The sequence below is a fragment of the Mesocricetus auratus genome, unplaced genomic scaffold (genome assembly GCF_017639785.1).
Source record: "Mesocricetus auratus isolate SY011 unplaced genomic scaffold, BCM_Maur_2.0 Super-Scaffold_100010, whole genome shotgun sequence".
Classification (NCBI taxonomy): Eukaryota; Metazoa; Chordata; class Mammalia; order Rodentia; family Cricetidae; genus Mesocricetus; species Mesocricetus auratus.
This window is the reverse complement of record NW_024429194.1, coordinates 1,349,844-1,376,725: the sequence shown is the minus strand read 5'-3', so window position 1 is coordinate 1,376,725 and position 26,882 is coordinate 1,349,844. Positions and strand designations below refer to the sequence as shown.

The 26,882-nt window shown below is 40.3% G+C and overlaps 1 long non-coding RNA gene across 1 annotated transcript in view; it reads left to right on the top strand.

Annotated features, from left to right (window-relative positions):
- Positions 1 to 26,882, top strand: part of LOC110343226 — a 211,415-nt gene that overhangs the window by 97,645 nt on the left and 86,888 nt on the right. The window contains exons 2-3 of the long non-coding RNA XR_005879702.1: positions 2,759 to 2,877; positions 7,292 to 7,418. This is a non-coding gene — a long non-coding RNA (uncharacterized LOC110343226). The remainder of the gene's footprint in view (positions 1 to 2,758; positions 2,878 to 7,291; positions 7,419 to 26,882) is intronic.

Here is a 26,882-nt window from a genome sequence, read left to right as displayed (position 1 = left end):
GCTTCAGCTCTTACTCCTGCTAGGTCACCAGCTGCAAGCCTGGATGCTTGATGGTGTAAATAAATTCTCAGGCTGTGGAATCAGAACACAATGGGGCCATGGTCAAGGGAAGGGAACAGGAGACTGGAGGAAGCCGTGGGAGAAAGATGGCCTCTCCCTCCTTCTTTCTGCACAGTTTCTGTGCAGAGTGTCTGGAGACATCCAAGCAGCTAAGGAAGGCCCCACCCTTGAGCTGTTTCTTTAAGGATCATGCAAAGAGTTGCTGCTCAATAACTTATCGCTCTGCATTGCTTCCCACAGTCCTTCTCTCACAGAGTTCCTTCTTACTCCCTGGGATTGTGTGCCCCCCATCCTCAGATCTTTACCATGCCTTCCACTGGCTTTCTAGAGAGACCAGAAGTGATACTGACATGTCTGTGTATTTGTCTTTTTGAGAAATTATAAACCTGGAATCATGTCAAATACTTGTTATATTGACATCAGTGTTTGATGTCGAATAGGCCAAAGATCCAAATCCATGTAATAGACTTCTTCATGAAAACATGGGTATGGGTATTTGAAAGAAAATGGCTGCCAAAGGGAGTGGTGGTATGGTCTTGTGGGAGGAAGTGTGTCACTGTGGAGGCAGGCTCTGAGGTCTCATATATGCTCAAGCCATGCCCAGCATCTCAGTTCACTTCCTGTTGCCTGTGCAAGATTTAGAACTCTCAGTTACCTCTTCAGCTGCATGTCTGCTTGCTTGCCACCATGTCCCCCCATGATGATAATGGATTGAACCTCTGAACTGTAAGCCACCCAATTAAACATTTTCCTTTATAAGAGTATCTCTCATAAGGGTATCATGGTATCTGTTTACAGCAATAGAAACCCTAACTAAGACAATGGGGATCATAGAATAAAAATGTTCTTTGCAGAGGACCCTCCAGATAAGAGTATTAATTACACTGTCTTGACTCTTATTTGATAACATTTAAGAAAAATCACTTCTTGTGAATTGAACATAATGTCCTTTCCATTCATGGAGTAAGTAAGAAAAAGAAAGTTTCCACTAAGCAGGTAAGGTAAGGGTCCCAGGGATATCTTTGCCATTTTGTTATCACAACCCCTAAGATAATTTTTTATTAAAAGTGAATCTGGATAATCTGGAAAATACATTTAAATATCTTAGGATTTGGCTGTCTCCCAAAGATAAAGGATAAATAAATATCAGGTAGTAAATGTCTCAGAACCTTGGCATGAAATAAAGGCCAAAGCCCATCACTTCCACAGGAAAACGAATTAAACAAATCTTAGTCCCTTCTGTTGAATGTGAACACTCATTGAGTCTCTTAGTCTAGTGCCTTGCTTGGTCCAGGACTTTGTGCATTTCCCAAATTAAATTAGTACTGGGCAAACACAGTGCAATTACAGGGAAGGGAATGGTTGGAAGATTGTAATTCCAGGGTCATTTGTGACTGAAATAAAATTGTGGACAGAGGTTCCTGTTCTGCCTGTCCTGCAGCTGTTTAGTCCCAAATAAACACACAGAAACTTTTATTAATTATAAGCTGTTTGGCTGATGGCTCAGGCTTCTTACTGGCTAGATTTCTCTTAATTATTATCTTATAACTATTAGTCTATGTATTTCCATGTGGCCTTATCTTACTGGAGAAGGCTCCAGCGTGTTACTCCTTCAGAGGCTACATGGAGTCTCTTTTGAGACCTCTTTCTGCCTCCTCTCCCCAGAATTCTTCTCATCTCATAGCCCCGCCTATACTTCCTGTCTAGCTACTGGGCAATCATTGTTTTATTCATCAACCAATAAGAGATGCATATATACAGAAGGGCATCCCCCATCATAAAATTTGAGCCCAAATGTGTAGTGTCTGAGGGTGGAAGATGTAGCATGCAGCTCACCTGCTACATTCAAGCTTGGGTACCAACTAAACAGGGAATGAGCTTTAGGGGCTCCCAGCTTGATTCATGTGCTGAGCCCACATATGGAAAACTGTGCTACATTTCAGAGTCACAAGGGTAAACATTTCATGAATTTGACCCACTATGTAAAATAGAGGTCAGTGAGGTCCAGTTGGAAACAAGGGTGGGAGGTGCTTGTATCAAGGGAAGACTGTGTGTGTGCCACCTTGTTGATTTTAACTATAGTTTATCTTCCGAAGAAGGTACAGTTATTCCTAAGCAAGGTTTTGGTAGGGTTTTCTTGTTTGGTGTGTGTGTGTGTGTGTGTGTGTGTGTGTGTGTGTGTGTGTGTGTGTGTGTGTGTAGGCCATAGATCAATGTTTGATGCATTTCTCAGTTACTCTCTATCTTAGTTTTTGAGACAGGGTCTCTCACTGAAGCTGGAGCTCACCTGATTCAGAGACTGGCTGGCCAGCTAGCACCTCGGGGGATCGTCCTGTCTCTGCTTCCCCACTCTTGGGGGTTATGGGAATGCATTACCACATCTAGCTTAAAAACCTTTCTAGATTTATTTAATCTCATTTGATGGATATGAGTGTTTGGCTTACATATGTGTACGTGAACCATATGTGTGCCTGTGGATGGTTGTGAGCCCCCATGTAGCTACTGGGAACCAAATCCAGGTCCTCTGCATAAACACCAAGCACCAGACTCTTAACTGCTGAGCCGTCTTTCCAGCCCTGGCACCCAGGTTTGGTTTTGTGTGGACTTGGTTCTCATGCTTGTGCATGCTTGTGACTGAGCCATATACCCATTTCCTGTCTTCTCCCTTTTACTAGAGTACATGTCCTTGGTCCTGCAGGTAGTACTGTGCTCCATCCTGTGGCAGTCTTGAGATATGCCGGGACCCTGTAACCTTCAACTCGGTCACTTTTCCAACTAAGGATCTCTGGATTCTTCCGTTCACCACTGCCATGTCTGGTAAGCCCGCCCCATCCTCTCTACCTCTGCCCATTCTTCCTTAAGTTAGGACTTGTACTTGTGTCCTCTTGCCTCTGTCTCCTTGAGCAAATCCTACCAGCGTGGGCCACCATAACCGACCAAAAGGCCCCTACCTAATCTGGTTGCCACTGTCTTTGGTGTGATTAAAGCATCTTATTTATTAAATACCCTTTCTTATCCAACAGCCATTAGTGACTTTGTCAGCATTTTACTTTCTATCAGTGGCTCTTGGTTTTTGGGTAAATCCTTGGACAGCTTTGAATAGTGATGAAAACATTAGAGGAAAAGTCAGCCTTGGATACTTAGTCAAGTTTTTCTAGGGGACCAGGAGAAGAGTTACATGAAGCAGTAATTTGTGGCATCACTGGTGGTTGGTTTCTTGGCTGCTGATATCTTGCTTGATCCTGCATTGAGCAATAAGGGCAGTTCCAACCCAAGATGAAGATGATGCAGGTAGCCACCCTTTCACAGTGTACACTTTGTTTCTGCTGTTGGTTCTAGATCTGCTACTGATATCCACATGCTTTTTATTTTTGATGTAGTATAATAAAAAGTAACTGAGGAAATCTATTTGGATATTTTGCTTTCTGAGTGGCCATCGTGTGTGTGTGTGTGTGTGTGTGTGTGTATGTGTGTGTGTGTGTGTGTGTGTGTGTATCTGTGTGTGTGTGTTTCCATCAGCCTCTCTGCCATCAGAAGGCCCATTTGCCATCGAGAAATGGAATGCTTTGTTTTCTAGGGTGGGAAGCTGCCTCACATATTGGGAATGATCTGTGCCTTATAATATTTCACCAGTGAGAAAACACCACAGCGCTGTTATTAAAAATTGTACATACGTAAATGTCTGCAGCACTGAGTCAAATATCTAGTTCCTTCTTTCACCCTGTATCTCAGCCTACAGTTTTTCCCCTTTCATTTCTTTTTGTAGTAACTGCAAATATTATCATGCAGAAATTTTGCTTCTTTGGTTTCCTGAGCTCATAGGTCACATTGGTTTTCTACTGGAATCTCTACCTGGCTCAGTAACCAAGGCAACAAATCCCTAGTTAATGCCTCACTAGAAATTCACTGTGGAGGTGGCTTATTAGTTTTTTACCCCCATGAGCTGGAATAAAAAATGCCTGTGATTTTTTTCTTCATGTATTTCTCCTCTGTCTCTTACTTGCAATGGAGACAACTAAAGTAAATTTAATTAAAACAAACAGACAAAAATATACAGCATTCTAAATTTTGGGACTCACCGAGTAGGTAAATGTAAATTTGAAATAGTAGCAAGATTAGAAATATTTGATTTTTGGCTGTATTTTTAGTTTGTATGCAGATAAAAACAACAAAAGATATCAAAATAGTAGATGTAAGCATTTATTTTATGCTTTCGAAGAGTTATTTTCATTAATTATCTATAAGAAAGTACTGAGCATACACCTTAAGAGGAAAATGAACAATGAAAACCCCAAATAGGAAAAATGTTAACTTCCTGAACTGGAGTAAATGTAGAAGAAATAGAAACAAAGCCAAGCCTAACCCTGCTGCAAAAATCCTTAGTATTGTTTAAAAGTATTCCATAATATGTAAGTATATTGTTTTAAAGTTAAAGAAATCCAGATATATTTCTGGAAAAAATATTTTTAGTAACATATTTAAAGGGAAGCAAGTGGGGGAGAAAATGATAGTGGGGTCTGTAATACGTTTCTCAAGTGGTTTCCAGATAAAAAGTCAGTGGTGCAATTGAACGTGCCTGCTCGACTTTGAAAGTGCTAAAAGGACCAGAGCTTAATGGTGAGAAGGAACCAGAGGACATTAGCAACAGACTTGTAACATGTTCCCAGTGCCTCAGAAGCTGTTGGCGCCACAGGCACCATTAGTGCCATGTCCAAAGGGGGCAAAAGTAGCTAAAATCACGACTTGAGAAATGTTAAGTCAAGGGAATATTTTGAATTCCTGTTGCGAAGTGAAGATAACTCATGAAAGAAAAATAGTCTTTATAAATCAGTAGGAGGTATTGTGACATTGCATTTGTCACAATATTAAAAATGTAATGAAATAAAAGGCACGATAAACTCTTGATAACATGCTCCTTTTGTTAAGTATAGTTACACTGTTAGCATGTCCGTGTCATCCCAATGTGTGACAGATTTGGTAATTCCTTTCATCTGAATAGATTGGGATCTTGTTAGATGTTCTTGTAGGGTGAATTTATCACTGGGCAATGTCATGGCATCCATGCACAAGGGCCTGGACTACTATTCCAGCCAACTTTCTGCAAGAAAAATGGTATCAGATTCCCTCAAACACCAAAGTTGATGCAATACTACCAAGAGCTTTGTCACTAGCCTCAGAGGATCATGGATTCTCAGCCTACTTAGGAAAAGATGTCAGAGAAGAATAAAGAGGAAACTTAAATAGAGGTGTTTATTGAAGATAAAGCAAAGATGCTCTCCCAATGTAGGGAGAGGGCAACTCAGCTAAACAGCCAAGTGCCCTGGACTTTTGGATTTTGTATGGACAGGAGGGAAATCTCATGTTGATTTGTATACCTAACTGTGGTGTTTTTTGAGACTTAAGGAAGGAGGAATGACTTTACCAAACCCATGCCTTTTGGAACCAAGTTGGCAATTTAGATGCAGACACACAAGGTGAAGCTTCAGCTGTAATAGGAGACTGGTAAACTCTCAGGCTGAACTTTTGGGTCTCACATCCCTTGCAGTACTGTTTCCCTGTCACCTCGTCAGATGGGTGTTGGCTCTGCCCTTCGGTGTCCATGATCCCCTTGATGTGATTTGTGCCTGGAGATCTATCTGCCTTCCTTCTTAGCTCTCACACTTCGAGTTGCAGCTAACTTTGCTTTGTGGTCTCTAGAATGGGAGCTTTTACTTAAGACCGGCTAAGTCACCAGCGTTTGCCACCTTGGCCAAGTTAACCAAGGAAGCTCAGCTAAAGACTTTGTGCTTTTCTTGGACAATTCATCTGGTTTTGTGTTTATAGCATGGCGGCACCCACCTGGAAGCTTTGGGAACCCCCTGCAGCAAGAATGGAGTCAACTATGAAGAACTGAAGAAAAGAGTCAGAAGACCCAGGCAGACACACTTGACTCAACACCTCAAAACCACTAAGTCTGACTTTTCATTTGGATGAAATATTCACTTGAGTCTATTTGATATTTCTTCCCCCCACCTGGAACAGGGAGATTTCTCACAGAGACAGAGTGTTTTAAGCAGGTTACAGGTGCAGAACTTTCATAGCAGAGTCAGCAGGGGTTGAGCCACTCTGTAATAATGACAACCGTTACTTGTGATGGACAACTATGGTGGTTAGTGAATGGATACAGAACACAATGTGAGGGCTTGTACCACATCTTTAGGAAAGCTGTATCCTAGTTAAGAAAAAAAAGAGTGGTAACAATACAATCACAGGATAATTAATGCCCATGCTGTGCTATTCTGACAAAGAAGATACACACAAAATGTACATGGATTAGTGATCAGTTACAGGAAGGCAACTAAGCAAATGCGTGGAGTGATAGATTCAATGTCTACGTTTTACATGGGCCGCCATTTACGGTCACTGCAGCAGGAAGTTTGAAATTTAAACGTTTATTCTAGTTCATTCCACTAAGATTGATGTCAGGCCATTAGATAGCATGTGAACTGACAATGAAAAAAGATCTTTTTTGTGAATATAGTGTGAGAACCAGTGGGCTCAGCTGACAAAATACTTTAAATACTTTTATGCCTTTGTAGATGATGTGAACAACATTCATTTTTGAAGCAGAGTTTAGTTATGTAACCTATGCTGGCTTCAAATATATAATCCTCCTGCCTCAATTTCTCAATTCTGCAGCACCACACTCATTGACATTTTTCATTTTAATATGATTTTCCTAAGACAAAAAATGAATTCTTTGGTTTGCCACAAGTAGGTCTGTGTATTATAGACTCTTCCCACCATGTGACTATAGCATCAAATCTTTGCTTAGTTATGTAAAGATTCATCTTCAGCTATTTCTATTGCTTCTGAAAGGTGATACCGAAATAAAGTTGAAGCTCAGTTAGAAATGATAAATACTGGTATTTCCGTGCAATAGAGTTTGTATATTTCTCTTTTAAAAATTGAACAAGGTAAAGGCAGAATGTAGTGGCAGGTGCCAGTAATTCTAGCATTTGGAAGGTTGAGGCAGGAATGCCAGGATTTCAAAGCCAGGTTCAGTTACAATAGGAGTTCAAGGCCATCCTGGAATCCATGAGACCATGAAAACAACTGGAAAGTCACAGGAAACATGGTAGTTAACAAAGTCTAGTTAACTGGGAACAAATAGCCTTATAGAAATATTGAGTAAACAAGACTCTTAGCTTTGTCATTGACGTGAAATAGATGATTGAATGTATATTTTTAGGGATGATGATAAATCAATGAATATATGCTGAGAGGCCATTGAAGACTGAGCAGAAGTATAACTGCAGAGTGTTAAGTCTAAAAGCCGAGTCAGCTGTGACAGAGGATGCTGTGCCTCTGCAGCAAAGGTAAGTATTTGTTTGAACTTGAGTTCACATGGGAATATGATGTGCACTAGTCTAGCATCCCAATGCTGTGACAAGTAATCTGAAATAACTTCAAGGGAAGAGTTCAGTCCCATACTGATTGACACATTGATAACCCAGTAGCTATCCTTTTCATTAACCTTTTTGCTAACCCACCGAGTCCAATTGGTGCTGCCCATATGTGCTTGGGTGTAGGGGCAGCCAGTGGAGCATGGAAATCCTACCATTGCCCACATCCTCAAAACAGAATATTTCTCCCTTCCCCAGCAATTACTGCTGCCAATAGCTCCCTAGTAAGGAGTAGGGCCTAGAAGTGTCTATCCCACATAAGACAGGATTTGGTTGGCTTGCTCTTGTGCAGGTAACTGTAACTGCTGTGGGGTTATGAGTGTGATACCCAGACCATATCCAGAGGATGGCATGCTGTACCACTCCTCTCCATCTGATGCCTCTGAAATTCTTTCAGTCTTTTGCAATGTTCCTTGAATTTTGTGGCAGAGTTAATAATATAGATGTCCCACTTAAAGCTGTGTGTTATGTCTCTTTAACATTTCAATCAGTACTGCCTCTCTTTGTCGACTACTGCCCACTGCAGAAAGAGGCTCTTCTGACCAAGGCTGAACATGGTCCAGGTCTATGGGCACAAACATAAATATTTAGAAGGCACTTCAGCAAAATCACAATAGCAGTTTCCACCCTAGGGTCCATGACCTTCTCCGCCATGGGATTTTGGCCAGGATTATAATACTAGGCATGAGAGTCCTTCATGTGGAACAGACCTCAAATTCAGACAGAAAGTGCTTAGTTATCCCATTAACAGGGCGCACCTTGCTTGACAGGTCAGTATCGCAGCACATAGGGCCAGTGCTCAAGAGGACCATTGATGCCTCTTCTTCCGCAGCAGCCTGGAAAGCATCTTCCCGTATGATAAAAGCTAGGCATCAGGGAAGAAGATTCCTGATTGAGTTTGATTTCTCTATGTCCTGTAACTAAATTTTGTAGTGTCTTCAGCCACAGGGTAATTACATGTCATTACAGTGGGTAACCAAGGGGAAAGGCGATAGTCTGGGTTCGACACAGACCACGGCACAAGCCAGGCTCAATGACACAGGCCTGAGATCACCTCTAAAAATAAATTGGTCTCCTGCTTTTTTTTTTCCTGGTATAAAGCATAAAGCGGTGGTTTTTTTTTTTTTCTCAGATAAGGTATCATTACAGGTAAAGTAACTCAATAGACTTCTAAGTTAGTATGCCTGCATAGCAATACCCAAGAAGTTCTTCTGTGGACATTCTTAATTCTTGAGGTGGAAAATTACAAGCTGACAAGCCCTGCTAAAAAGCACAGCCACTTCCAAACCAAGGAAACAGAAGATTGGTGCAGGCTAGAGGCCAGTCTGCTTTTCCTCGTGAGGCATGTATTACCTGTTTCTGATGACTGAATTGATGACTCCCGCTGGTTGATAAATTTTGTTATAAAAACAACAGGATAATTTCTTTTTAACAAATTATTTTATTTGTTTAGGTTAGAAACAATCTTGTTTCACATGTCAATCCCAGCTCCCTCTCCGTCCCCTTCTGCCCCGCCCTCCCCACCAGGTTCCCCAGTCCCCCACCCAATCTCCACTCCTATCCCCAAGGAAGGTGAGGTAACTGTCATTTCATCCAGGGCAGGGCCTAGGCCCTCCCCCAAGAGTCCCATCTGAGAGAGCCTCCCATATTGTGGCATGGGCACTCAAAGTCTATTTGTACGCCAGGGATAAATACTACCCAAGGCCCCATAGATTACCTAGGCCTCCTCACTGACTTTCCACACAGCCAACAGGAGAATTTCTTAATGGGAGCAGGAAGCGAATGACTTTTAAAGAGATGACTTGGAAATGTTGACTGTGAAAGAGTTTTGACGAAGAGTCATATAGCTCATAGTAAGATTGGTATAATCATTCAATTTTGGCATTAATTATTGCCAGTCCACTAGTGTGCATAATTAATATACTGAATTTTACCACAGGCATGAATGTGCAGGGGAAAACATGGAATATATAAAAACATAGACTAGTCCACGGGCTGTTTTCTTTGACGGGTATTGAGATTAGTGGGAGGAAGCCCGAAATCAATTTATTTTGCTCCACATCCGGTGGTTTATAGCTACTGCTGTACAAAGGCTTTGAAAACTAGCTTACATTTGTTTGCTGTGTCTACACAGTGTGCATGTGGAGGTCAGAGAACAGCGTGCTGGACTCGGTTCTCTCCGTGTACCATGTAGGTTCCAAGGATTGAACTCAGAATGCCAGCTATCTCCTTGGCTCCAAGAGGGTTTTGACACCAAACCGCCAGGGAAGATCCTGTACCTTCAAACCATGCTTTGAGCAGGTCTCTTTGAGCAGGACCTTCCCTAAATTCTTAGGCGAGGGTAGGAAGAAGAGGATGAATCCCCTCTATACACAATATTAGCTTTAAACTTGCTGGAGGCAGTTTCTTCACAAACCTGCTTCTCGTCTCCTGGAATATGTGTTCTGTTGCTGGTTTATTTTTCCATTTTTGGTTCTAGTGAATGGCCAATAAGAAGTAGCAGAGGTCATCATTTATATCTCGAAAAGATTCAGGATTTCAAAGTTCTCATCCTCCTATCATTTATTTTTCTCCCACACAGGCACAGACTTAAAATTAAAAACAAGGAGCAGATAGCTAAACTAGCCTTTATGCACACAGCATTGGTGGAGTCACGCAAACATCCTGGAAGGAGGACTGTAGCAGGTCCAGAACCTCCTTCATTACTGGAACACCCCTGTAGGTGACATGGGTGATAGTGAAATGTCACCTCCTTTATACCATGGTGAAATCAGCTTAGCAAGGAGGCTTCTTGCTGTCTACATGATCTCTGCCTTGTTTTCATTTCTACTTCTTTGTCCTCTGGCACATCTCTTTTGCACACACATTACGGGATTTCCCGCCCGGTTCCACAGCTGCCTTGTGTTGGGGAAGTCCTGTTATTTGCCTGTTATTTGTCAATAAAGTACTGTTGAGCCTATAGGAATCTAGATAGGTGGGGCTAGGAGTCCAGGAGGATTCTGGGAAGGAGAAACACAAGAGAGTCAACATGTAACGCCATGGGGGTAGGAAGCCTGGAACTATTCTCCGGTAAGAAACAATTATGGGGTAATTACTTAAGTCAGAGCTAGCTAGTAAGAAACAAGCAAGGCCAACAGCTTCATAATTAATATAGCCTCCTGTGTGTTTATTTGGGACTGATGCGGATCTGGAACCAGGCGGGCAAGAAGGCTCCTCTCAAGAAAAGCTTCTCATAACAAAATGGTGTCAGGAGTGGGATCATGAATTTCCACGCAAAATAACAAAAGCTTTAAAGGAATTTTAGAAACAGAAGAACAGAGAGAAGCACAGATTTTGGTAGCAGCATTTTTCTCAGGTGTGCTCTGTTTTGCTAGCGACAAGCCGAGATTCACGCGGTTCGCTTACTGGAGTCTTCTTGACTCAACATAAAAAAAAAAAAAACAGAGACAACAAGGTTGTTTTAAGAGACTCTGCTAACGATTGAAAGGTGTGTACGTACAGCTGGAAGTGGCAGCTTTTGCTGGATGTCAGCACGGACTGAGGCGGTAAGCTGGAATCACGCTTACGCCCGCCTTCTTGAAACGACAGTTTAAAACAGCCGCGGTTTTACAGATAAGACACGTGGCCAGAAAAACATAAAGATTTACAGTAAAGTCAGACTTGGATGAACAAAACCTCTAAAGGTTTACAGTGCGTTTAAAAATATACGTGAGATTGAGAGAGAAAATGAAACGGCAAAGTGGTAAATAAATACAAAAGCCGGCGTTGTGGTGGCGCACGCCGGTAGGATTTACTCCAGAGGCAGAGGCAGGCAGATTTCCAAAGAGAAACCCTGTCTCAGAGAAAAAGAAATAAAAGTAAAATAAATAAAGTAATAATAGATAAATAAATAAGCCACGTAAAGATGGAAAATACACAGAGAGTCTGGATATTGTACGCTATTATGTTTTTCAGTTTTTTGATTGCTCAGGAAGGAAAAACTGCTAAAGTACACTTGATTATAAGTGCTTCTGAATTAATTCAACTTTTATCTTTTAAAAATACCTTGACTTCAAAATTTAAGTATAAGGATATGTTACTTGGAAAAGGAGATTTTACTTATGTTTCCACAGAAAATGAAAAGCTGAGGATTCCTTCCAGGGTTCTATGGCTTCACGAACCAAGACCCCCGGAAGCAGTGGACCAGGTGTTCCAACAACTGAAACAGCTAAGATGATGGAGCTTTACAGACCACGAAAATAAGGACTTATACAGGTTTCTGAGTTTTGTCATGATCCCCATGGTATAAACAGCGTCCCCTTCCAGCATGAAGCAGTTTGGAATGAGCGACATCCTAATTCCCATCTTGTTTATAAATCTTTGTTTTCATTTAAATGGGATTGTTTATAATTGGTTAATGATCACAGCCAATCTCTTTTTAATGGTAAAAAGGGGAATTATGGTATGGGTATTGTTTTTCATTTATTGATACAAATTCAAGGTCAATTTTGTGATGTGTATATTTCTCCTCTTGATTAAGTATTGTGCTTATACTGATCTTTTACAACATAATGCATAATTGAATATAGATTATAGATAGTTACTTATAATAGTTAGAACTTATAGTTAGGTAAGTTAGGTTTTCTAGATATACAGAAATATATTTGACATAAACAGTCTTCAACCCTCTCAAAGACCTTCAGAAAATGGCATTTAAAATGGTTTAGGGTTTTTCTTGACAATGAGAAATGTCTGCTCCTGGCAGCACCAATTATGTCTGAGAGGAAGATGGGCATCGAAGAAACTTGTTAAGGAGTTTGCTTTCAACATGGCAAGATTAGCCATTTGGGCAAGAAACTGCTCTTGCCTGTACTGCTTGACTGTTGTATAAACTGAACATGCAGGACCCACAGAAAAGTGACTGCTGAACTCAGTCTTACAGGGTTCCTGCTTCATGGAAGAGTCTAGGAGACGTTCTGCAGGACAAAGAAAAATGACTGACAGACTGCTGATGCAGATGGACAGTTTTGAAATTTCCTGCTTTGCTGAGAAGTGTTCCAGACACATTGTGGCCTATGGGCTGAAGATGGATGCCCCAAGGTTACAGAGGAACTTCGGGTGACCGTCCAGGCAGTAAGATATCTCTGTCAATCCTAGTGTTTATATATTATCCTTCTGTGGTCTTTGATGGAGTTGAAGACAGATAGTTATAGTTTTCCTTAGTTATGATAAAAGATAAGCTACATATAGGACTTTGGACTCAAAAGAATGAGATAGATATTTTCTTTAAATCTTACTGAATGTTGATAGACAAAATATTGTAACTGTATTCTTACTTGATAACTGTTCTGTTGTATATAATTTGACTATGTTAAAGTTAAGACCTTTCTTTTGTTTAAACAGAAAAGAGGAGATGTTGGGGAAGTCCTGTTATTTGCCTGTTATTTGTCAATAAAGTACTGTTGAGCCTATAGGAATCTAGATAGGTGGGGCTAGGAGTCCAGGAGGATTCTGGGAAGGAGAAACACAAGAGAGTCAACATGTAGCGCCATGGGGGTAGGAAGCCTGGAACTATTCTCCGGTAAGAAACATACTTAGATTAACAATTATGGGGTAATTACTTAAGTCAGAGCTAGCTAGTAAGAAACAAGCAAGGCCAACAGCTTCATAATTAATATAGCCTCCTGTGTGTTTATTTGGGACTGATGCAGATCTGGAACCAGGCGGGCGAGAAGGCTCCTCTCAAGAAAAGCTTCTCATAACAGCCTTGCCCCAAATGATTGCACAGAGACTTATAGTAATTATAATACTGTTGGCCGGTGACTAGGGCTTCTTATTGGCTGGCTCTATCTTAATTATGAACCCATTTCTATTAATCTAAGTATTTCCATGTGGTCTTATCTTACCGTAGAATGCCTTGCGTGTCCTCTCTTCCCTGGCTCTATATGGCGACTTCTGTCTGCCTATCCTTTCCAGAATTCTCTTCCTCTGGTAGCCCTGCCTATCCTTTCTGCCTGGCTGCTAGCCACATAGTGATTTATTCATCAACCAATAAGAGAAACATATACACAGAAGGACAGCCCCAATTCTCTCTCTCTCTCTCTCTCTCTCTCTCTCTCTCTCTCTCTCTCTCTCACACACACACACACACACACACTCACTAAAACTTAGATTAAAGTTTTTGCTATGTATTAACAGTTTGTATGGTTGTTATATTGTGGTGTGAATGCTATAACAGTCCTTAGTGATGACTGATGTCATCTGAGAATCATTCAAACATGATTAAGCAGTTTTACTTTTCCCTATATCTTTATGTTCCAAGTAGGTTAATGCTAATTGTTATGTTGTCTTTCCTCCATGATATATATTTGCATGTGCATGTATATGTGGTTGTAGATGTCTGTGCACGGAAGTGTGGAAGCCAGTGGAGGATACCAGGGGTTCTGCTTTGTCACTCTCCATCTTATTCCCTTGAGACCAGATCCCTCACTGAACCTGGAGCTCCCTGATTTGACAGTAAGTCAGTAAGGCTTAGGGATTTGTCCTCTCTCTCTCTCTTGTATATTTGTGGGTTACAGATGTGTGTGGTCACATCCAGATATTTCTACATGGGTGCTGAGAAATCAAAATCAGGTCCTCATACTTGCACAGCAAATGCTCTTACAAACGTAGCCATCTCCCCAGTCTAACTAATTACCATTCTTCATCAGAAAATTGTTGTTAGTCACATGGCAGAACTGAAGGAGGACAGACATGTAGAAATGTGGATGTCTAATAGTCAGAGTTCTAATTAGTGACTTTAGTAATCCCTTTCCATGTAATCCAGTAAAGAAAAACATGTCTTGCATTTGAATATTCATTCCAAAGAGCAAGAATCACCTGTGGTACTTAAACAGTGGAGTAACAGACCATCACATAATAACGTTAATGAGAGAGGATTAATTTTGTTTAAAACGCTCATTATTGTTCTGGTTAAGGAAGGCTAGAAAAGAACTCTGAGAAATAGTATGTGATCAATCACAGATGTTAGTTGAAAAAAAAAGCCACCCCTAATGATGATAAGTGTAGATTCCTGGAGCATAGGAAATCTGTATAATGTGACATAAGCATATGAGAGGAATGAATATGATCAGAGGAGAAGGATAATATGTGAAATTTAATGTGAACTCTGGAAAATAGGGAAGCTCTTTTGGGCCAGATTTGATTTATATAAATGAGAACAAAGTTTGTTAGCATCATTTCTTTTTTTAGTCCATAATAGTGAAATGAAGTTCTAACTGAATTAGGAAGATTTCCATAAAATTTATTAAAACAGGAAATAATCCTTTAAAACCCCAAAGAAACACAATGAGTTCTCTCTAACAAAGAACCTGGTTTTTCAAATTTAATTAGTTTTTAAAAGCCTATGAATACAGTTTTCTAAACTTAAGAATTCTTGAAACATGATTTTATGTTTCTTTTTTATTTAAAATGCTATAATGTTAGACTTTGTCCTAGCAAAACATTGTTCTTGGAAAAGCTGTTGACCTTGGTTGCGATTCACAGAACTAAATGTAATTTTCCAAACAGAATAATGGTTGTCATTCAAATGGCAATGTGGAGAGTTTTCTATCAGCAGTAATTTTCAGAGAGAAAGAAGCATTCAATAGGCAAATGTCCAATATTCTGAATGTGGCTTTCAATGAGATTGGTTTCATTCAACTTGGATTCAGTGCAGAGTCTTTTACTTGAAGGCTTAGGCTGATTTGAAGAATACAGCAAAAAAGGAATTTTAATTATGAAGCCATTGAAAACATTTAAAATTATTAATGCTCATTGCTTTTTAAAAAATAATACAATGAAAAAAAACCAGGAAGAAATGCTCATTCTCTATTGAGCAGGTTTGTCTAATAATACAAACAAAGAAACAATTATGTATTTTTTACTTAATAGACCATGAACCTCCCTGGCTCTTGGTTGAATACTTACATCTGTGGATTGTGAGCAAAGTTGAACAGAGTACATATGACAATGGTGAATAGCTTTTGTTGTATCATGTTCGAGCCAGCGCTCCCAAAACCCAGAAAACATACTCCTATCTCTCTTATAGTCCTTGAAATAAAATGGAAAGAATGAATATGTAGAGACTTTCAGGGTCTGAGGATGTAGCAAGGGTGATGCATTTTATTTTTCCTGAGGGTATGCAGGGGTGGCTTTGATGCCCAGCAGGGCTAAAAAACAAAACTCAGACAAACCTAGAAAAGTTTCTGAAAAAGCTTGCTATTGATCACTAAGATGCTTGGGGGTTGAGGCAGGGAGTAGATGGGTAGTGAGAATCACTTTTTGAGTTGAACCTTGTTAGAAACGTACTCCAAGAATTTGATAGAGAGGTAGGCTACTTGCTGAAACACTTAGGGAATGGTATCCAAATCTCAAATATTTAAGAAGTGGTCTAGCCTGTCATTGTTGTATGAGAATACTGGTGTTAGAATGTTTTTTTTTTATTAAGCTGTGACACTGACTGCTTTGTCAATCACAAGAGTTGGTTTGGAAGATGTGAGTGAACTGATGTTGAAAGAATGGGTTATAGTCTCTTTTCAGAGTGTAGCAGTTAGAGTTGGCCACTTTGTTCTCTGGAGGCCTTCCCTATCTCATTATCCTAAAATGGCCCCAACACTACTACATGGGATGGTGCTGATGAGCTACTACGTTTAGGCAGACAGAGTCAGAATCAGTCAATGGCAGTTGGTGGTAATGGGGGCCTCTTTCTCCTGGTGTCATGGATGGCATTTTGCTTTGCTCTAGAGATAATCCAAAGTTTCATTGTCATTTGTTTACAATATATTAGGAAGTCAATGGAACATGTTTATGATGGTCAGAGACTTTAAACTTTTCTAACATTTTATTATATGTATACACAAGCACAATGGGCTGTGATTTCCTTTGCCTCCCATTACCTCTGCTATCCCTATTCCTTGCTCTCTGAATTCCTTCTTCTTGGTTCCTTGTAGTGGGGGTGTCACTATTGAGGAAATGGACACTCCATCCTCTAGCAATCGGTGGCAGTCAGTGTCCTCAGGAAAGGATGGGCAGCCTTGTGGGCACCTCCTTTATCTTTGATGGAATGTTACAGGGTCCCATCTTGTGCAGGTGTTCATAGCGGCTGTTTGCTCATGAGTGCAATGTTCATGTCATATTCAGACGGCAGCATTTTATGACACTCCTCCCCATTCTCCAGCCATAAATTCTCATCTCTTCCTCTTTGATGTTCCTGGGGCCTTAGGGGGTGGTGTATGGATGTCTCATTTAGGAATCAGCACTCAGTTGTCACTTACTCCCAGAACTTTGGCCTGATACGCATTTCTATAGTAACCATCACCCACTATATAAAGGAAGTTCTTTGCTCAGAATTTTGGAGGGCAGTTTTTATAACATGTTCATTTAGGGAAATGGTGGCAATACTCATAAACCTTTCATGCAGGATATCCAGAGTTAGAAGACAAGATGGATTATATTATAGAGTTGGGCTTTTTGTACTATAGATAGATGGATAGATAGACAGACAGACAGACAGATAGATAGATATATAGACAGATAGATATAATTTTGTCAACAATTTCAAGTTTCTTGTCTGTGATAAATGACTTTATCCAAAAGACTTAGTAGAAAGTAGACTTAAGACTTAGCTATTTTCCCCCCTTATGTTAACTCTTTTTGTGGGCAATGTGAACTAAGCTCAGGCCACAGAGATCTCAGGCTGACTGCCATGAAGGTAGAGTAGCTCAAGCCTTTACATATCATACCTATGGTTCAAATTAGTTTTTGGAACACATAACAGGAATCTATCAACGAATCCGAATTTTATTGCATTTTTATAAAATCCAAGTTTCTTCATTCCTGTGCCCTCCACCTCACAGATGACATTCATTTGGCCCTGAGGTTTGCAATAGAGAGTTGGACAATCCTGAGCAGAAGGGTTTGTTCCTCATGTTTTCTTAAGGACAAACCTGTGCAGTCGTCGATTTGAACTGCAGTATTTCCTCCTCTCTGCATTCTTCCAGGCCAGTAACCTGAGCATAAAACATCAGTTCTGGGCCCTTAGCCCACACTGGGTAACTTGAGCAGTCAGGAATTTACATTCTCTGGTTGCTAGGAAATGGCATTTCTGCACATCTGTCAGTTAGGATCAGGAGTGGCCTTCTGATAGGAGGATGTGTTTGAGTTGGATTAATTTGATTCTGGCTAACTTTCAAATAGGTCAAATATTTACCATGCAAAGACAACTGTGTGGTATGATTTATGCCAGTGCCGCTTTCTGTTGTTTAAGATCATCTATTAAACCCACAAACTTATTAATGTTTTACTGCAATTCATTTTACTATATAAAATCTTCAAAATAATTTATTTCAGACATAGATCATTTTATCATATCATTTTGATGACAGGATATACCAATTAACCAGTGTATCTTGTAAACAACAGAAAACAAGAATATAAAATTTATATACTAGCCAACATTCTCTAAGAATGCACAGTAAGGCATATTTATATAATATAAATATAGTTAATATGATTTTTTGGTGTTTTTGAGAGAGGGGTTTTCTTTGTAACAGTTCTGGGTGTCCTGGAACTTGCTTTATAGATCAGGCTGGCCTCAAACTCACACAGATCTACCTGCCGCTGCCTCCCAAGTGCTGGGATTAAAGGTGTGTACCGCCCCTGCTCAGTTTTGTTAATATGATGTTAAATTAGATGCTGTTTTGTGTTAATAGGTGAACTTTTAGGAGAAAATTTTCTTGTGTCTTCCTCTTCACAGTTGACAATATTTTCAAAAGATTGGTGAAAAATTTATTCTTTAAGTTAAATATTGTTTATTTTGTTGTCATCTTAATTTAACTTAAAAATTTAAACAACATCTTTCTTATTCTTTAATTATTATTATTACATATATGTTAAGAGAAGCTTTTTCTTTGCTAGCCGCTTTAGTTTATCCCCCGCCAGCCGCCTGGGCTCTGCCGCATTGTAGTCCCCAAATAAACACACAAGACGCTGTATTAATTATGAAGCTGTTGGCCTTGCTTGTTTGTTACTGGCTAGCTCTGACTTAAGTAATTACCCCATAATTGTTAATCTAAGTATTTCTCTTACTGGAGAATAGTTCCGGGCTTCCTACCCCATGGCGGTTACATCTCGAATTCCTCTGTGTTTCTCCTTCCCAGAATCCTCCTGGACTCCTAGTCCCACCTATCTAGATTCCTATTGGCTCAACAGTGCTTTATTAACAAATGTACAGGACTTCCCCCATCACATATATATGTGGATAAACATATAAATGCAACCTACTGAGCTCATATAGCACTACATATATCTATATCTACATCTATCTATCTATCTATCTATCATCTATATGTATACTTGGGATTGGATAACCATTTAAGGGGCTCATCTCCAGGGAAGACTAATTCTCCTTTTCTCTACATTTGTTAATTGCCTGTGGTTTTTCATCTGGGGGTAGTGATCTCTCCCATTTATATTGGGATGTCAGCTGGTATTGTCATCGTTTAGGTTCTGTTTAAGTATCAATAAATATTTCCAGGAAGAACTTGACTGAGATATGATTCCTGAACCATGCTTAGTAGCTAAAACACACACACACACACACACACACACACACACACACACACACACACACTCACACACACATTATGAACATACTGTGAACATATTGTGAACAATGCAAATCTACATTTTAAATTAAAACCCACTGCTCCCATCCTCCCACTTAAACCCCTGGTGAATCTGTTGACAACCTAAAGCAGGTCTGCAGCTTCCAGCTGGTAAAGTTACGGATTTCCCCTGTTTGTTTCCTTCCAATTTTGAAAAAACCCACAGATCTCCTATCACCATGATGCTGATGTCAGCCCCTACTAACAGGGAAATATTTTTGCCGGTAGAACTGAGTTGGGCTGAGAGAGTGAGTTCAAGCAGCTCCAGGCGTGAATGGCTTTGATGATCACTGTTATTTTCTTAAATTAGTTTACTATTGATTAATGTGTATTCATTATGCAAAGTGGTACTTGTAACTGCGGCATTTTCATGAATTAATCTCATGTATTTTGACCCTGTTTACCACACCATTACCCTTTCTTATCCCTCTCCTTCTTCCTGAAGGTTCTCTTCTGTTTCGCAAGTAGATCCCCTTCTATGTGTGCATGCAATTTTATGTATTATTAACATGTAAATTTTACATTTTCTTTTTTTTAATTTAAGTTAGAAACAAGCTTGTTTCACATGTCAATCCCAGCTCTCTCCCCTTCCTCTCCTCTCCCACCCTCCCCACCAGGTTCCCCAGTGCCCCACCAAATCTCCACTCCAAATCCCAGAGAGGGTGAGGCCATCCATGGTGGATATCCAGTGACAGTCATTTCATCCAGGGCAGTGCCTAGGCCCTCCCCCAAGAGTCCAGGCTGAGAGAGCATCCCTCATTGTGGGATGGGCACTCAAAGTCTATTTGTATGCCAGGGATAAACACTATCCAAGGCCCCATAGATTACCTAGGCCTTCTCACTGACATCCACCTTCAGGGGGTCTGGGTCAGTCCCATGCTTTCCACACAGTCCTCAATCTGGGGTCCAAGAGCTCCCCCTTGTTCAGGTCAACTATTTCTGTGGGTTAAACCAGCCCAGTCTTAACTCCTTTGCCCATCAGTTCTCTCTTTCTGACACTGGATTCCAGGAGTTCAGTTCAGTGTTTGTCTGTGGGTATCTGCCTCTACTTTCATCAATTGCTGGATGAAGGCTCTGTTTCCCAGACTCTCTGGCAGTGGGATTTTATGTTGGCACTCCCCTGATTCAAGTCTAAAATCCATAAATGAGTGAGTACGTATCATGTTTGTCTTTTTGTGACTGGGTTACCTCACTCAGGATGGTTTCTTCTAGTGCCATCCATTTTGCCTGCAAATTTCAAGATTCCATTGTTTTTCTTCCACTGAGTAGTACTTCATTGTGTAAATGTACCACATTTCTTCTATCCACTCTTCAGTTGTGGGGCATCTAGGCTGCTTCCAGGTTCTGGCTATTACAAATAATGATGCTATGAACATAGTGGAACAGACGTCCTTGTTGTATGAATGTGCATCTTTTGGATATATGTCTAAGAGTGCAATTGCTGGGTCTTGTGGAATCTCCATACTGATGTCCAAAGTGGCTGTATGAGTTGGCACTCCCACCAGCAGTGGAGGATTGTTCCCCTTTCTCCACAACCTCTTCAGCATAAACTATCATTGGTGTTTTTGATTTTAGCCATTGTGGCAGGTGTAAGATGGTATTTCAGAGTTGTTTTGATTTGAATTTCCTGGATGACTAGGGATTTTGAGCACTTTATTAGTGTCTCTCAGCCATTATAGACTCCTCTACTGAGAATTCTCTATTTAGTTCTGTAAAGGGAAGCCTTTTCCTTTAGAGAAGCCTTCCTGCCAGCCTGGTTCTAGAGCCGCATCAGTCTCAAATAAACACACAGGAGGCTATATTAATTATGAAGCTGTTGGCCTTGCTTGTTTCTTACAGGCTAGCTCTGACTTAAGTAATTACTCCATAATTGTTAATCTAAGTATGTCTCTTACTGGAGAGGTTTCCGGGCTTCCTACTCCATGGCGTTACATCTTGACTCTCTGTGTTTCTCCTACCCAGAGTCCTCCTGGACTCCTAGTCCCACCTATCTAACTTCCCTATTGGCCAACAGTGCTTTATTGACATAATCACAGGACTTCCCCCATCATCTCCTCTTTTCTGTCTAAACAAAAAGAAAGGTCTTAACTTTAACATAGTCAAATTATATATAAAAGAACAGTTATCAAGTAAGAACATAGTTACAATATTTTGTCTATCAACGTTTAGCAAGATTTAAAGAAAATATCATCCATCCCAACCTTGTGAGTTTAAAGTTCTATATGTAGTTTATCTTTTATCATAACTAAGGAAAACTATAACTATAACTTATCTGTCTTAAATTCCATCAAAGATCACAGAAGGATAATATATAAACACTTTGATTGACAGAGACATCTTGCTACCTGGATAGTTACCCAAAGTTCCTCTGTAACGTTGGGGCATCCATCTTCAGCCCATAGGCCACAATGTGTCTGGAACACTTCTCAGCAAAGCAGGAAATTTCAAACTGTCCATCTGCATTGGCAGTCTGTCAGTCATTTTTCTCTGCAGAAAGTCTCGTAGACTCTTCCATGAAGTAGGAACCCTGTAAGACTGAGTTCAGCAGTCACTTTCCTGTGGGTCCTGCATGTACAGATTATACAACAACAGTCAAGTAGTACAGGCAAGAGCAGTTTCTTGCCCAAATGGCTAATCTTGCCATGTTGAAAGCAAACTCCATAACGAGTTTCTTCGATGCTCATCTTTCTTTCAGACAATTGGTGCTGCCAGGAGCAGACATTTCTCATTGTCAAGAAAAACCCTAAACCATTTTAAATGCCATTTTCTGAAGGTCTTTGAAAGGTTTGAAGACTGTCTATCTCAAATATATCTCTGTATATCTAGAAAACCTAACTAACCTAACTATAAGTTCTGACTATTATAAGTAACTATCTATAGTCTGTATTTAATTATACATTATGTTTTAAAAGAACAGTATAAGCACAATACTTAATCAAGAGGAGAAATATACATATCACAAAATTGACCTTGAATTTGTATCAATAAATGAAAAACAATACCCATATCATAATTCCCCTTTTTACCATTAAAAAGAGATTGGCTGTGATCATTAGCCAATTATAAACAACCCCATTTAAATGAAAACAAGATTTATAAACAAGATGGGAATTAGGACGTCCCTCATTCCAACTGCTTCATGCTGGAAGGGGGTGCTGTTTATACCATGGGGATCATGACACAACTCAGAAACCTGTATAAATCCGTATTTTCAGGGTCTGTAAGACTGCATCATCTTAGCTCTTTCAATTGTTGGAACACCTGGTCCACTGCTTCCGGGGATCTTGGTTCATCAAACCACAGAAGCCTGGAAGGAATCCTCAGCTTTTCATTTTCTGTAGAAACATAAATAAAAACTCCTTTCCCGAGTAACATATGCTTATACTTAAATTTTGAAGTCAAGGCATTTTCAAAAGATATAAGTTGAATTAATTCAGCAGCATTTATAATCAAGTGTACTTTAGCAGTTGTTCCTTCCTGAGCAATTAAAAAACTGAAAAACACAATAGCGTACAGTATCCAGACTCTCTGTGCATTTTCCATCTTTACGTGGCTTATTTATTTATCTATTATTACTTTATTTCTTTCACTTTTATTTATTTTTCTCTGAGACAGAGTTTCTCTTTGGAAATCTGCCTGCCTCTGCCTCTGCAGCAATTCCTACCAGCGTACGCCACCACATCCGGCTTCTCTATTTACCACTATGCTTTTTTTTTTCTCTCTCAATCTTACGTATATTTTTAAACACACTGTAAACCTTTAGAGGTTTTTCTTCATCCAAGTCTGACTTTACTGTAAATCTTTATGTTTTTCTGACCACGTGTCTTATCTGTTAAAACTGCGGCTGTTTAAACTGCCGTTTTTCCAAGATGGCTGGCATAAACGTGATTCCAGCTCACTGGATCAGTCTATGCCGACATCCAGCAAAAGCTGCTGACTTGGAGATGTGGTCACTGCCACTTCCAGCTGTATGTACACACCTTTCAATTGTTAGGAGAGCCTCTTAAAAGGAACCTTGTTGGTTTTTTTTTTTTTATGCTGAGTAAGCCGCGAGTCTCTGCTTGTCCCTAGCAAAACAGAGCCCACCTGAGAAAATGCTGCTACCAAAAAGCCGTGCTTCTCTCTGTCCTTTTGTTTCTAAAACTCCTTTAAAGCTTTTGTCATTCTACGTGGAAATTCAATCCCACTCCTGACACCATTATGTAAAGGGAAGCTTTTTATTTGAGAGAAGCCTTCCCGCCAGCCTGGTTCCAGAGCTGCATCAGTCCTAATAAACACACAGGAGGCTGTATTAATTATGAAGCTGTTGGCCTTGCTTGTTTCTTACAGGCTAGCTCTGACTTAAGTAATTACCCCATAATTGTTAATCTAAGTATTTCTCTTACCTCCTGGACTCCTAGTTCCACCTATCTAATTTCCCTATTGGCCAACAGTGCTTTATTGACATAATCACAGGACTTCCCCCATCATAATTCTGTACCTCACTTTTTGATTGGATCTTGTGGTGTTTTGGACACTTGCTTCTTGAGTTCTTTGTAAATTTTGGAAATCAGCCCTCTGTCAGATGTGGGGTTAGGGAATATCTTTTTCCATTCTGTGGGTTGCTTTTTGTTCTTAGCCTTACAGAAGCTTCTCAGTTTCAGGAGGTCCCATTTAATAATTGTCAGTCTTAGTGTCTGTGCTACTGGAGTTATGTTCAGGAAGCGGTCTCCTGTACCAATTTGTTTAAGGGCTTCTAACAGGTTCAGTGTGACTGGATTCATGTTGAGGTCTTTGATCCATTTGGATTTAAGTTTTGTGCATGGCAATAGACATGGATGTATCTGCAGTCTTCTACATGCCAATAACAGTTATGGCAGCACCATTTGTTGAAGATACTTTCTTTTTTCCATTGTATAATTTTAGCTTCTTTGTCAAAGATCAGGTGTTCATATGTGTATGGGTTAATGTCAGGGTGTTCAATTCAATTCCCTTGGGCTATCTGTCTATTTTTGGGAAAGCACTAATTTACATCCCCACCAAAAGGGATTCCTTTCCCACACTCTCACTATTAAGTTTTGTTTTCTTGAAGATAATCTTATTATTCTTAGCTAAGTTTCAATAGTATTTTGAGAAGGAACGTTTATCAGCTATTATGCTAACATTATCAGGTAATCTTGACATGCTTATCCTGTTAAGTTCTATGTTCTGAATTTCTTTTTCTTTTTTCTTTTTTTTCGAGACAGGGTTTCTCTGTATTGTTTTGGGGGCTGTCCTGGAACTCTCTTTGAAGACCAGGCTGGGCCTGCCTCTGCCTCCCAAGTGCTGGGATAAAGGCATGTGCCACCACCACCTGGCCCTAGACTTCTTTGTTAAGTGGATTCACCAATTTCTTTATACTGCTGCGACTATGAATCATTTATTTCTTTTCTTTTTTTAAAGAAAAGTAATAAACCTTTATATCTACTTAATGGTTAATTAATAATTTATATTTATTTATTTGAGAAAGAATAGCCCAGGTTTTACCTGAAATTCACTATTCTCCTACCTCTGCTTCTTGTGTGCTGGGACTGCAGTGTGAATCTCACAGTAATTAATCCTTTTTACCATCTTTAAAGCAATTTTACATACTTTTTATCATTGGGGAACAATTTTATAACTGTTATTGTGTTGAAATAAACTTTGAAATTTTGTATGCACAATGCAGTCTCTTAAGTTTAAATTAAAAATGGTCAAATTAATTTACTAAATATTTTGAAAGAATTGAAGTTTAGAGACTCATATATATGACACAGAGAGAGGCCACACACTTGTTTTGAGTACAACACATTACTCTTTTAGAAGAAAGTCATCCAATTGTGGCCCTCCAAAATTTTCTGACTGTCTAAGAAAATACCAGAGGTAGAGCAAGATGGCAAGATGGTGGCTGAGAAGCTCCATCAGTGGACATTTACTCAGAGACAGACAGATTGACTAGTCATACATAGATCTTCACTTAGGCCTTGGGGAAAAGTGAGAGAACTAGCCAGTCGGTGGTGGTGCACGCCTTTAATCCCAGAACTCGGGAGGCAGAGGCAGGTGGATCTCTGTGAGTTCAAGACCAGCCTGGTCTACAAGAGCGAGTTCCAGGACAGCCTCCAAAGCCACAGAGAAACCCTGTCTCGAAAAACAAAAACAAAAAAGTGAGAGAACTTTGTGTCTGCTTAGTATAAAAACAAAAGATGTACAGAAGAAGGCAGGGAGGAAAATAATTCTTCCTCCTACCACCTCTCCTTCGAGTTCAAGCGGCACATCTTAGAGAATATTGGCTATGGTTTGGAGGAGGGCGAGAGAACCACACCCAGGTCTGATACAAACTCTAGTACCTATCCCTCTACGGTAAAACCATCACTGCACAGCACTCCACAGCCTCCGTTCTTGGGCTGACATTTGTGCACTGAGAGTCTGGAACTGCACTAGGTTGGATGGCTGGCTGAAATAGTTATCTCTCCTCCAGCTGGCTTGATTAAACAGGACTCATTCACTGGGGAATAGGACATGGGACTGAGAAATGGGCTTTGTCTTGGAGCACAGATTCTACAACAGCTCCTGCATCAGGTGAACTGAGCAGTTGGATGGTCATAAGTTTTGGCTTACATCATTTCTAGCTTTGAAGTGGACCTAGGTCTTATCCACTCTCTTCTGAGAATATGAACTTTTGGGGGCAGTGACACTTACTGTGTAGTAGTGTGGACAACATGGAGTTTTGGCAGTAGAGAGACAGGAGGTATCCAGCAACAAGATGCACCCTTGAAAGTAATTCTGATTGATGGCTGTGTGGAAAGCATGGGACTGACCCAGACCCCATGAATGTGGGTGTTAGTGAGGAGGCCTAAGTAATCTATGGGGCATTGGGTAGTATTTATCCCTGGCGTACAAATAGACTTTGAGTGCCCATCCCACAATGAGGGATGCTCTCTCAGCCTTGACTCTTGAAGGAGGGCCTAGACCCTACCCTGGATGACATGACAGACTCTGGAGATCCACCATGGAGGGAGAGGGGAAGGGAGAGAGAGAGAGAGAGGGAGGGAGGGAAGGAGAAGAGAGAGAGAGGAAGGGAAGGAGGGAGGGAGAGGAGAGGAGAGGAGGAGAGAGAGACAGATAGAGATAGAGACAGACAGACAGAGAGAGAGACAGAGAGAGAGAGAGACAGAGACAGAGACAGAGACAGAGAGAGAGAGAGGGGCATCTCTGAGTTTGAGTTTCAGGTTAAAATTGAGTTGACATAAAATAGATACCCACAAGAGTATATAGCCATAGCCCCCCCCCCCCACTTTGGATGTAAAGCTTCCTTTGAAAATTTAAGGACTCAATATATTAAGAATGCTGTATGAGTTTATAGGAAATTTCAGGGAGAAAAAAGAGATAGTGTTTCATATATATATATATAAACATCCAGTCAGACTGTATGGGAAAGGGACTCCTATTGTCCAGAACCTCCCTGGCCACCATCTGGTCTGTTCATTAAGAGTGTAGTCCAAGCAGTACAGCCTGCTGGGTGCTGCAGAAGTTGAAGTGCTTCAGGTTTCAGGTGCTTTGTAGGTGGTAAGCAGTGCCAGTTCATGTTCCAGGCATTGATGTCAAAGGGCACCATGTTCAATTGATATGCTCTGAAGGGAGTTGGCAGCTTGTGGGGTCAGATGAATGCCCTTGGAACTTTGTGGTTTTTCTTACA